This window comes from Hakea prostrata, chromosome 5 (assembly GCF_041222555.1).
Source record: "Hakea prostrata isolate BN-2017 chromosome 5, UWA_Hpros_2, whole genome shotgun sequence".
In the NCBI taxonomy this organism is placed as follows: domain Eukaryota; kingdom Viridiplantae; phylum Streptophyta; class Magnoliopsida; order Proteales; family Proteaceae; genus Hakea; species Hakea prostrata.
Window position 1 is genome coordinate 32430110 of NC_142604.1, and position 12022 is coordinate 32442131.

Here is a 12022-nt window from a genome sequence, read left to right on the forward strand (position 1 = left end):
CTATTTACAAAGGTTGCGGATCGATAGCAAGGTGAGGACGTTCACTTTCACATAATTGTAGTTACATTCTTGTTTGTTATGGAATTTGAATGTATGATTACATATTGTTGTTGGTTGTTGGTTTTTTTTTTTTCCAATGATTACATATTGTTTTTTTAGGGTTTAGACCTGATTACTAAGACTCTAAAATTCAGAATATAATTGATTAACAATGTTATGCATATATGCTAAGTATAGTATGCAAATATGTTAAATATGGGACTGTTTGGACTTGGAATGACTTGTGATTTGAGAATGTGATTGGAATTATATTGTAATGCGAATGTAGGTTGTGATTGTGAATTGGGGAATATCATTCGGGTGGTTTTGTCTTGGGACATCAGTGGAGGTGGTATGGGACACAATCTTATGATGCCCCTTAGCGCTTTTCATGATCATTGGATGTCATAACTAGGAAGTCTAGTTGTGTTTGGTTAGAAACCCCATCATATCTGTGAAACCCAGCCCTAACCCTAATCCGGAAACTCTGTTTATTGTAGGTCCAGTGACCCGAAGTAAGGCAAGAAGTCAACTTTGGGCCATTTCTGTTGAAGAATTGATGGCTGGATTGGAATCCATGAGTGTTGATGCTAGTGTTCCAATGGTGGAAACTGCACCCGAATGAAGATTGGATTAGTTGATGGTCTTGGAGTGGTCTCTGTATTGATTCAAAGGCATTTCTAACTCCTAGGTATGTCACTCTAGAGGTGTGCAAAACCCCTTGATGTTTGGACTTGATCTGAGCCTTCAATTCCCTGTTTTGAAGTTGCTGTCTTGATTGGTCGACTCATTGGTCGATTGGATCAATCGACCAATCAATCAACCAATTGATTCTGTTTTTGAAATTTGAATCCTGTCACTTCTATTTAAGTCTAATCTCGGGAATACTCTGCCTCATCTGCCTCCTAAGCCTCTGGAACGAGTTAGAACCCTAATCTAACCCATTCCTTTGCATTCTTTGGTGATCTCTTTCAAAGACTTGAAGGATTCTTCATCTTTCTACGGCAAAGGTATGATCTCAACCACTCTCTCTTCTATCTCTGATTTTCTTTCTTTTATTCTCGTTTTCATTGAGATCGAAAGGTGATGAAGCATTCTTGTAATCATCAATTCTCTGATCTCACCCAATTCTTTAAGACTCATGATCATCATCATGTTCTTAAACCCTATTTATTGAATTCTTGAAAACCTAACCCTAATTCCTTGAAACCCCAACCTGTGTGATTGTCTGGAAAACTTTTGGTAACCTCCCTTGTGAAGGAAAATCTTCTTGAGTAATATTGTGTTAACCTAAAATTTAATCATCTATACTTTCCTGTTTTGATTTGTCTTTGTTCATTTAGATCTCACAATTATTTTCCGAGGGAACCAAAAAGGGTAAAACCCTAATTCTTGGGTAAGATCAAGAACCTCTAGTTTAATCATGGTAACCCAATTATTATGTTTCCTTTACTAGATCTGAATTCTTTCATATCCTAGTTCATTATCTTTAATCTTTCTATTTTTTTTTCCCTCCTCACCTATGATAACCCTAATCAGGTTAACCTCATGATTTCTAGGTTGTAACTTGAGAACTGTTTTGAGTTATGGTTTGATATCCTCTATACCCTAGAATACTACCATGATAATTCCCCTCTTAATTGTACCCTTTTGAACCATCGAATTCGGTTCTGGATTCTCAAAATTCGGATTCTTGCAGGCCACTGTCTGCATTGGTCGACTCATTGGTCGACTGGTCCAGCAGACCAATCAATCGACCAATGAGTACAGCAACCTCAATCTTGGTCTGTTTCGATTGATTTATGATCTTTTCCTTTATGCATCTTTCCTAACATGTTGTGTGCACTTGTTTAGGACTGTCTTCTCAGGTTTTGTCAAGATCATACTTGATTCTTTAAGATTCCATTCAAGTTAGAAGGTAAGGACAGTTGATTCCTTAACTACATAGATTGCTTGTTCTCTGGTTTCTACTTTATGAAACTATGAGATTACCTACTGTTATTGTATTTTAATTCTGATCTCCTACTGTGGGAACAGTAGCACTTAATTATATCATCTTTTCATTGTTTATGTTATATGAATTACTTATTACTGCTTAATCTGATGTTGCTTTTACATTCTCTTTTATATGATGAACTACTGGTTGTGTATGTCATGACTGATCTGAGAATGTGTTTGCTTAAGTTTGGTTTGGGATTGGGAAGTGTCCTTTTGACACTTCTGTCCTTGGACATTATCGGAAATAGTATGGGATGTTTCCGGGGTTGCCCATCGACACTTTCCCGAATCAATGGTTGTCATACCTAGGGATGTCTAGCAGTGTTTGGCTAGGATATACCCCTGTTATATCAGACCCGATTCGGAAGGGTATTGAGACCGAACGACCCGTGGTAGCAATGGGGATTCACGGGCACTCAAGACCGGTGAGTTATATCCGTGAGAGGACGGGAATCACATTGTGGGGGCCATTTATTGGAGGGTTGCATATGGCTAGACTTGGGCTCATGGGCGCTCAAGACCGGTGAGTTATATCCGTGAGAGGACATGAGAGCTTCCCGTTTACCATATGTGGATAACCAATAGGGTTGATGAGTCCGGTGAGTAATATCCGTGACTCTAGTGTGAAGGATACCGGAAAGGATCCCGAGAGGGGAGGAATGGAAGTATCTGGAACTGACTTGATGTAACTAAGTAGATGACTTGCATTGGGCTAGGCTTTTCCCTGACATGCGCCGGTACTTATGCCAAATGGTTGTGAGAGAGTGTGTTGACTTAACCCCCTACCATGGTTTGTCCGAGAGGGATGCCCGGACCCACTACCAACAGGAGCCGTATGCGTGACCTACCCAAAGAAGTACGGTGCTATGACTTAAAGCATGTCTGCCATAGAGACCAGCATACATAGAGTTAGATGCATACATACATTACTTGTTTCATACTGCATTGCATCATGTTATGTTTTACCACATGTTATCTATGATGTTATGGATTAACTACCTTACCGAGTTTCTTCGAAACTCATTCCCGTTGTATATTTCTTTTTGTTAGACTATCCCTGCAGTCTGGAATACTATGACAAGCAGTACAACGAAGCACAAGCTGATGAAGCGTATCACACGCAGAAACTCATTCCTGTTGTATATTTCTTTTTGTTAGATTATCCTGCAGGTACAGAATACTATGACGAGCAGTACAACGAAGCACAAGCTGATGAAGCGTATCACACGCAAAGTGCTGGCAACGATCAAGATTACTTTGATGATCCCCCGGCGGATCAAGCTGCGTACTACTTTTGAGAACGGCATTGAGTTAGACCAGATTCAGTGGATTGATGAAGTCCATACTTATGAAGACGTTATCTATAAACTCGAAGACGCTTGATCTTAGTTTATTTATTAGCACATTTGTTTCAGTTGTAACCCCTTTTTGATTTTTATACTACGTTCCGCTATTTTGGTATAGTGAGTTTCCGCCTCACTTCACCCCTTTTTGATATCATTGGATATCTGGTATCTTTCCGCACTCGATTATTCTTGATTGTTCATTTCTTGTTTTGAACCTTGTTTATAATATTAAACCTTGATTTTTTTTATGTTCATGATTATGTTATTGCATATGTGGGAGGATGATTTCCTCGATACTTGATCTTCGGGGCTGTGGATCACACTCTCGGGTATGCCAGTTAGGGTACCGGCTGGGAGGATGTGACAATATCACACCCTATTAGCGTGGTTATTGATGCCAAGTGACTCGTGGCAGCAATGTGGGTGTGGACGCTCAAGATTGGTAGCCAACCAGTGAGAGGACACAACCACATTGTGGGGGCCATTCATTGGTAAGGTCGCATTATAATAGACTTGGGCTCATGGGTGCTCAAAACCGGTAGCCAACCCATGAGAGGACATGAGATGTTCCCATCCATTATATGTAGATGACCAATAGGGTTCAAAGCCAGCATAGTCTGAGTTGGTTGGTACCATAGGATACGATGGCTCTAGTAGGGAAGGATATTGAACCAAGATTGCGAGATGCATGAGGGGAAGTATCTAAACCTAGGTTGATGTGACTTAGTAGTTGACTTGCATTGGGCTAGGTATAACCCTGACATGCGCCAATACTCATACCAATGGTGGTGAGAGAGTGGTGACCTAAACCCCCAGCCATGGTGATAGTTCAAGAGGGATGCCTTGACCCTTTATCTGGGATCTCAAGACCGGTAATCAACCTGTGAGAGATCAAAGTGACGATACCTTCCTAGAGGAGGCTAGTGTTCCATCTTAATGTGTGTCCACCATTAGAGACTAGCATCCATTAGAGTATAGTTGCATTCCTGCATTTTGTCTCATATCATATTGCATTATATAATGTCTTGATTTGGATTGTAATTTGTTATTTGTTTGTGAACTACTCGCTGAGTTCTTTTGAGCTCACCCTTCGAGAACAATATTGTTTTAGACTTTGTTGCAGATCCAGATGTTACCGAGATCCAGGAATACGAGACACTGGCGAGTGATCCATACGGTGTACAAGGTCTGGAGACTATGACATTAACGGAAAAGAATGTTTGTGTCTCAACTCCACATACCAGGATTAGCTCGACTCATGAGTTGGTATACCCCGTGATAAAGGAGAAATAAATTAGACTGAACCTGTCACATCCACCCAGCCGGTATCCTATCTGGCATACCCGGGATGTGATCCACAGCCCGAAGATCCAGATCGAGCGGTCATGCCTCCCACATACACGATAACATAATCATGAACAATATAATCAATGTATAAAACAAGCAATAAATAGATCAATTGAATAAGAAAAGATAGTAAATTAGAGTGCAGAAATATTAAGTATCAACTTCACATAGAGGTAATCTCAAAGAGAAGAAGTGATCAGAAGTCACTCCTTCAGCAATAGCGGAAAAGTGGTTAGTTAAGTTAAATTACAATCTGTGTCAAGAAAAAATCCATAATAACTAGAGTGAAAATATCCAAATGATTACAGTCATCCAAGGAAATGGGGCCTACACATAAGTTTCTTCTATCCTAATGATTTCTTCCTCATAAATGTGGATGAAGTAAACCCAACGTGGCCGCTCCCTCACTAAGGTGGGGCTAACCCTAGTACGCACCATAATCCTCCTCGGTATAGCAATCCTGACTCTCCGCGTAGCCATCACCCGAAGGGTAGTATGCGGGATCATAGCTCAGGTCATAGGATGTGCCATCAAGGTCTTTTGTACCTGCAGTATAATCTAGCAAATTGCACAAAAGGAATGAGTTCAAAAGAACTCAGCAAGGCAAGTCGTTTCATAATACACAGTTCATTTGATACAAGTCACAATACGATGCAATATGATACGAGACAATGATGAAATATGATTCTAATCTTAAGTATGCTAATCTCTAAGGTAGACATGCTTTAAGCCATAGCACCATACTTCTTTGGGTCGTCAGTCACTCCCCCTCAATCATAAGATATCTTGGGTCTGCCGTGGTAATTGGGTAAGGTCCTCATCAAGCCATGGTTGGGGATTTAGTCACAACTCTCTCACATCACCATTGGTATAAGTATTGGCGCATGTCGCGGCGAAGCCTAGCCCAATTCAAGTCATCTACTCAGTTGTATCATGTCAGATCCGGATACTTTCCCTATGGCACCGACCAACTAGGTTCTGTATCCTTCACACTAGAGTCAGCGTATCCTATGGCACCGACCAACTCAGACTACGGACTCATCAACTCTATTGGTCATCCACAAATGGTAAATGAGAAGCTCTCACATCCTCTCATGGGTTGGTTACCGGTATTAAGCACCAGTGAGCCCAGGTCTATCCATTTGCAACCCTACCAATAAACGGCCCCTTTCGGGTCTCCGCAGTATAGTTCAAGTCCTCTCACGGAGTGGATACCGGTCTTGAGCGCCCTTCAACCATACTCTACCACGGGTCGTTCGGTCTCAATACCCTTTCGATTCGGGTCTGATACAACAAGGAAAATATCCTAACCATACACCTAGACAATCCTATACATGTCATCCAACAACCCGAGAAAGCGTTGATGGACACCTTCGGGGAATATCCCATACTACTCCCTCCGATGTCCAAGGACAGAAGTGTCGGAAGGACACTTCCCAATCCCAAGTCATACGTAGTCAATCACAAGCTCAATCTCATCATATCATACTAAATCAATGATTCATCATATAAACAATACATATCATAACATGATTGATCATATATAAAATCATAAAGTAAAATTGAACATGATATTCTAAATGATATATAACATTCTATTACTGATAAGAAAACATATAACAGTCATGTATAGTAAAGGAGTACTCATATGAACATAACCATTAAGTTCCCATAATGTAAGCATGTTGGTATAATTAACATACTTGAGTTAAGGACTGTCCTTACCTTAATCAAGTTGTAAAAAGAGTTAATGATCACCAAGCATGGTCCCAAAATCAGTCCTGATACCCTAGATAACATACAAGTAATGTCAGAGAAGAAAACAATCGAATCGGGGTTCAAACGGATCAATTCGGCTGAGTATAGGGGTCTTAACAGCTCTTGGTTGATTGGCTTGGTCGACTGTCAGTTGACCAAGCAGTTGACCAAGACTTGTTAACCACAGGGCAGCAATGGAAACTTGATCCGAAACTGCCCTTCCGGTACTCCAATCGTCACGAAATTTGGAGGGCATGTTTATAACAGTAAGAGGATACTATACACTAATTTTCATGATGATCCAACGGTTCAATCAAAAATGCCCAAATCGAAATCTTAGGTTCTATGTGATACTTAACAAGAATTAAATTGGAATTGATAGAAATTGTAAAGGATGATGGGAATCAATCAAATGTGTTAAGAATCAAGTTAGAATCTTAATTTCATTATAGTCTAAGCTTAAAATGCATCTACATATCAGATTTGAATCAAAATAGGTTAGATTGAATAGAATCAAAGTGATGGAGTGCAATTAATCTCATTTGAATCATAACATAGCATGAGTGGGGAAGGATTAAGGAATTGAAAGGGGGAAACTCATGGTTAAGTGTTTGCAAGGTTGCAGCACTTCAGCCATGATTTCAAGATCATCAATTGATAGAAAAATGAATAGATTAGAAGAAGAATAGAAGAAATCATACCTTGAGTTGATGATTAATGTATACACTAATGATTGGAGTCAAAGATCTTCCCAAACATCAAGGAATAGCCCAAGAGAGTGTCCAACCTCGAGCTCTGGAGTGCCAATGATTAGTTTAGGTCCTCATTCACGAGTTCCAAAAAGGTAGGGGCAAAATGGGAAGTGATTTAGTGAATTTTTGAATTCCATTACTCTTGGTCGACTGGTTGGTCGATTGTCAGTCGACCAAGCAGTCGACCAAGCCATGACAGCAACTTAAAGAGTGGATTCGGGAGGCTATACAGGGTCAAATCGAGCGGGGTTTTCTCCTACAAGTCAATCAGCAAGTCTAGTTTCAAAAAATACCTTTGGATTGATCACGGGGTTTCAGGAAGTGCTTCAACTAATTCAATCTTCATCGATGCGCAGATTTCCACTCAACACTGACAATGTGCTCAAGTAAGGGGCATCATTATCAATGTCCATAGGCTCTGTATCAAGCATTGAATCATCCACTAAGAGGGCCCACAAGTCTCTTCTACCACCACTTCGGGTCTTCGGACCTGCAACAGTATAAAATCCGGGCCGGGTCAAGGTTAGGATAAGGCCGGATTTTACAGAACAGTTTGGTAAAAAACTGAACCAGTTCGGCCAAACCGAACAGGCTTAAACCGAACAGGCCAAGTCAAGATAAACCGACCAGCAAGACGTATTCTAAGAAGACTTGTAGCCAAGAAAACAGTGTGCAAATTGGAATCTAACTATTCGTATTTGAGTAGGATTCAATCACTAAGATTCATATTGCCGACTAACTAAGGTTTGAGTTCCAGTGAAACTCTTGCCTAGAAAAGCTATAAAAAGGTATGATATCATAAGAGAAAGGTACGCTGAATAGAACTATCACTATTCGTATGCTTATTGTTCATTACTTTCTTGTCTTCCTTAGTCGGATTTCTAACTAGATCGTCGGAGGTGAAAACTCGACCTCCACGGTCGAGCTCATCTGTGCAGGTTCAACCGCTAAAGGGACGAGCAGGATTGTGCAACAACACCCCATCTTCGATACAAAGATTTTTGAGTTTAGAAACTACATTTTGCTTAAAGATACATACCTAATGTAACACTTAGAATAGTTTTGATCGCTTCCTTTATTTTTCAGTTGTATACGTTAGGTTTGTTATTTCTTCCGCACTTTGATTATTTGACATCACTTCCGCACTTTGATATTGGTTTTGAGATCCTTACTTTTGATTTAATTCTTTAATTAATACTTTGATTTATTCTTACTCATGATTGGACTATTGTGTGGAATGGTTGGATGATTGTCTGAGACTTGATCTTCAGGGCTATGGATCACATCTTCAGGTATTCGAGTAATAGAGTACTGGTTAGGGGGATGTAACAAATGTGATATGCTACATCCACAGGAAAAAAAGAAGAGTTTTTCACTATGTAGAAGAACAAAAGGAGATCTCACAACCAATTGCCAAGAACAGCGTTATAAGAACTCTCACCCAAACCCTAGTCGAAACTCGCAAATCTCTCAATCAATATGTGGTAGGCAAACATAAGAAACATATATATAGACTCCAATCAGGTAAACGAGTTGACCCAGTCGAGTCAGGTGGTACAGTACTGTAGGGCTCTAGCCCCACACCCTTTGCACAGACCAAGATCAATGGTAGGCTCCGAGCTTGGGTCTTTGCTTCCACCATAGATCGCTTCAAACGGGTCATTTGGGTCGCCCACCAGAATATGTCAGTGTAGGTCCATCTTCCAAATCGGGTACAAGAATTCGGGTCAAAACATAATATCCTTGCCTAAGTTTGATTCTTCAACCCCTTTCTTTGTTTCTCCACCAAGAGTGTGGTCAATTTTTGCAAATTCTTCAAAAGCAGACTTTGTTCATCTACTATGGATGGTGTCTCAACCTACAACAGCAGTTGCCCCCAATACACTCAACCTCGCTAGTTCCCTTGATGGCAAAACATGGTGCAAGCTATACAAAGAAAAAATACCACCCTGACCAACAACCAGAAATGAAATCTTGGATGTTTGGAAGCATCTAATGCTAGATCCTCCATTACCAAAGCTGGCCAGGATGTATTCATGCCCCAAGTTCTGTGTCTAGTTGACAATTTAGCCGAGTGATCAACAATAATGTTTGTCTCCCTATAACAATAAGTGATTTTCTAGACCACAGATTGGAAATAAGAAGAAATACCTCTACAATGCTTCTGATTCCACTAAGGGAACACCACTTTCTAAAGAAGCACAATAGTAGCCAAAGAATCACACTCAATCCATATATTCTTGAACTGTAAATGTTGAACCCATTCCATATCTGATATGAAGGCCTCCCTTTCAGCTTCAAATTTTGTCCTTACTCCTAAGTAAACAGAGAAAAACCGTATTACTCTGGCATTTTCATCATGGAAAACTCATCCTACACCAGCATGTCCAGGATTTCCTATCTAACACCCATCAATATTGAGTTTTATCCATCCATTGGGTGGAGCAGCCAAAAACACCTTTTGTGGTGGGGTTGATTTTATGATTTTCAATGGTATCTTCAATGTTCTTGATAGGACTAGCACTTCTGAGTTTAGCCGTTCCCTAAAGCAAAAACACTTGTTAACCAATATCAAAAAATGCATTTTGAATCACCCACTGTTTGTCACCAATAGAATCATCATATCTATGTCTATTTCGGCATTGCCATAAGATGTAACACATAAGTGAGCACCCAGTAATCCAGGCCTCACCTAGCACTATAAGCTTCCCTTGTTGGTGCCTCCATTGTATGTATTCCTACATTGAAGATTTATTGTCCAAGAAACACCAAATCAAGCAAAAAAAAAAAAAACGTTTCCAACATGACACGGCAAAAAGGCATGCAAAAATTATACCCAATAAATCCTTATTAGAAGATAGACAAAGCTTACAACGAGAAGTTAGAGCCACTCTCCCCTTTGTTGAACAAGGGTATACACCTGGAAATTTTTCATGAAAATAATCTTCAAAGGAATAGCTTTTGTGGAAGCTACAACTTCGACTTCCACAACATGTCCATCCAAACCACCCTACCCTTTTACAGCAAAGATTCCAACTGACCTTATGGAAAACTCCCCTTGAATGCTATTCCTCCAAAAAGAACTATCTTAGTGGTGCATTTCAGGTATAGGGATTGTTTGTAATAATTCCAAAATCTCCTTAAAACCAAGAGATTGCACATTCAGACTTAGCCACTTCATGTCTACAATAAAATTAGCTACCAACATATTTGACGATGTAATACATCTTCTAACCTAGCATTGGCAACAATAGTAAAACCTCCCAACCATTATTCAGGCCAGAATCTAACCTTTCTTCCATAAAAAATCATGCACTGTTCATTTTCTTGAACAAATTTCCATACTTTTTTAAGGTCACTCAAGATAGAGGAGTGTTGAATATAACATTTGAGATCTCCTATTGAGTCCAACAATCTACCTCTTAGAAATTAAACTCCGCAACCCTCCCTATGTTTTATTATTGAGGCTAGTTTACAAAGACAAGAAAAATTAACGTTGCAAAGATGACGAATCCCCAAACCACCCTCTACTTTTGGCAAACATATTGACTCCCATTTAACTGTAAATTTTTTTGTCAACTCAATGTTTCAAGTCCATATAAAAATTTTCATCCAAGTCTCTACTTGTTTGATTATGTTCCTTGGCTACCAATAAACTGAAAACACGTGAATGGGAATGCTAGAAGTCACAAATGAATAAGTTCGACACAACTAGCCTAGGATAGGGAAGTGTGAAGTGAGCATCACCAATAGATCAACCATCTTGTGCTTCTAATGAGGAGCTATTTTCCCTAAGAAAAGCTTGTTTTCTCATGGTTAATCTGCTATCCAGAATAGTCCTGATAGTTCCTAAGAAAATCCACCAAATTCTTGATATATTTGGCAGAGGCATTAACGAAAATAAATACATCATCGACGTATAATAAATGAGTTGGAACCTCAACATTTATAGGCCTGGCAACGACTTCCACATCCCCTTATACACCATAAGTCTCAAACCCTTACGTAAAACTTTGTCTACAATACGAACAAAAGTGGTGTTATAGGATCACCTTGTTGCAGCCCCCCTTTTCAACCCAAAAGAAAAGCCTACTGGTCCTCCATTAAGGAGAACAAAAAATTTTTAGGATAACAACATTTCATGTACCCATCCTATTTAGCAGTTTGAAAACCCAAACCCCCTTGATACATCAAATAAAAATTTCCAAGATAGCGTATCATAAGCTTTCTTAATATCTACTTTCAAACCCGAAACCCCCACCCCCTTACAGTCATAGGCAATAAATTTGTTAATTCATAAGTAACAGAAATGTTCTCAGAGATGATCTTACCTTTCTGAGACTCTCCTTGCTCCTCTAAAATTAACTGAGGGAGAAAACCATTGAGTCATGTAGCCATCACCTTTGAGATGATTTTGCAAAGGAAGTTTCCCATGCAAATTAGGCAAAAATTCTCTAGAGAATCTTCCTTGGAAACCTTGGGAATTAGAAAATAAAATTATTACAGCTTCGGGCAGCCTTCCTTTCTGAAAGAAAAAAAGCACGGATAGCATGACCCAAGTCAGATTGAATCACCTCCCAGCAAGCACTATAGAACGCTCCAGGAAAGCCATCAGGGCCAATGCATTGTCTAAATCCAGATCTCATGTTGTCTTCTTTATCTCAACCTCAGATGGGATAGACTCAAGCATATTACAGTCCTCCTTTGCCATAATAGATGGAATTGCATCTAATATATCAGGCTGGTCCAAATATGTTCCTGTCTTATGAAAGTTCTCATAAA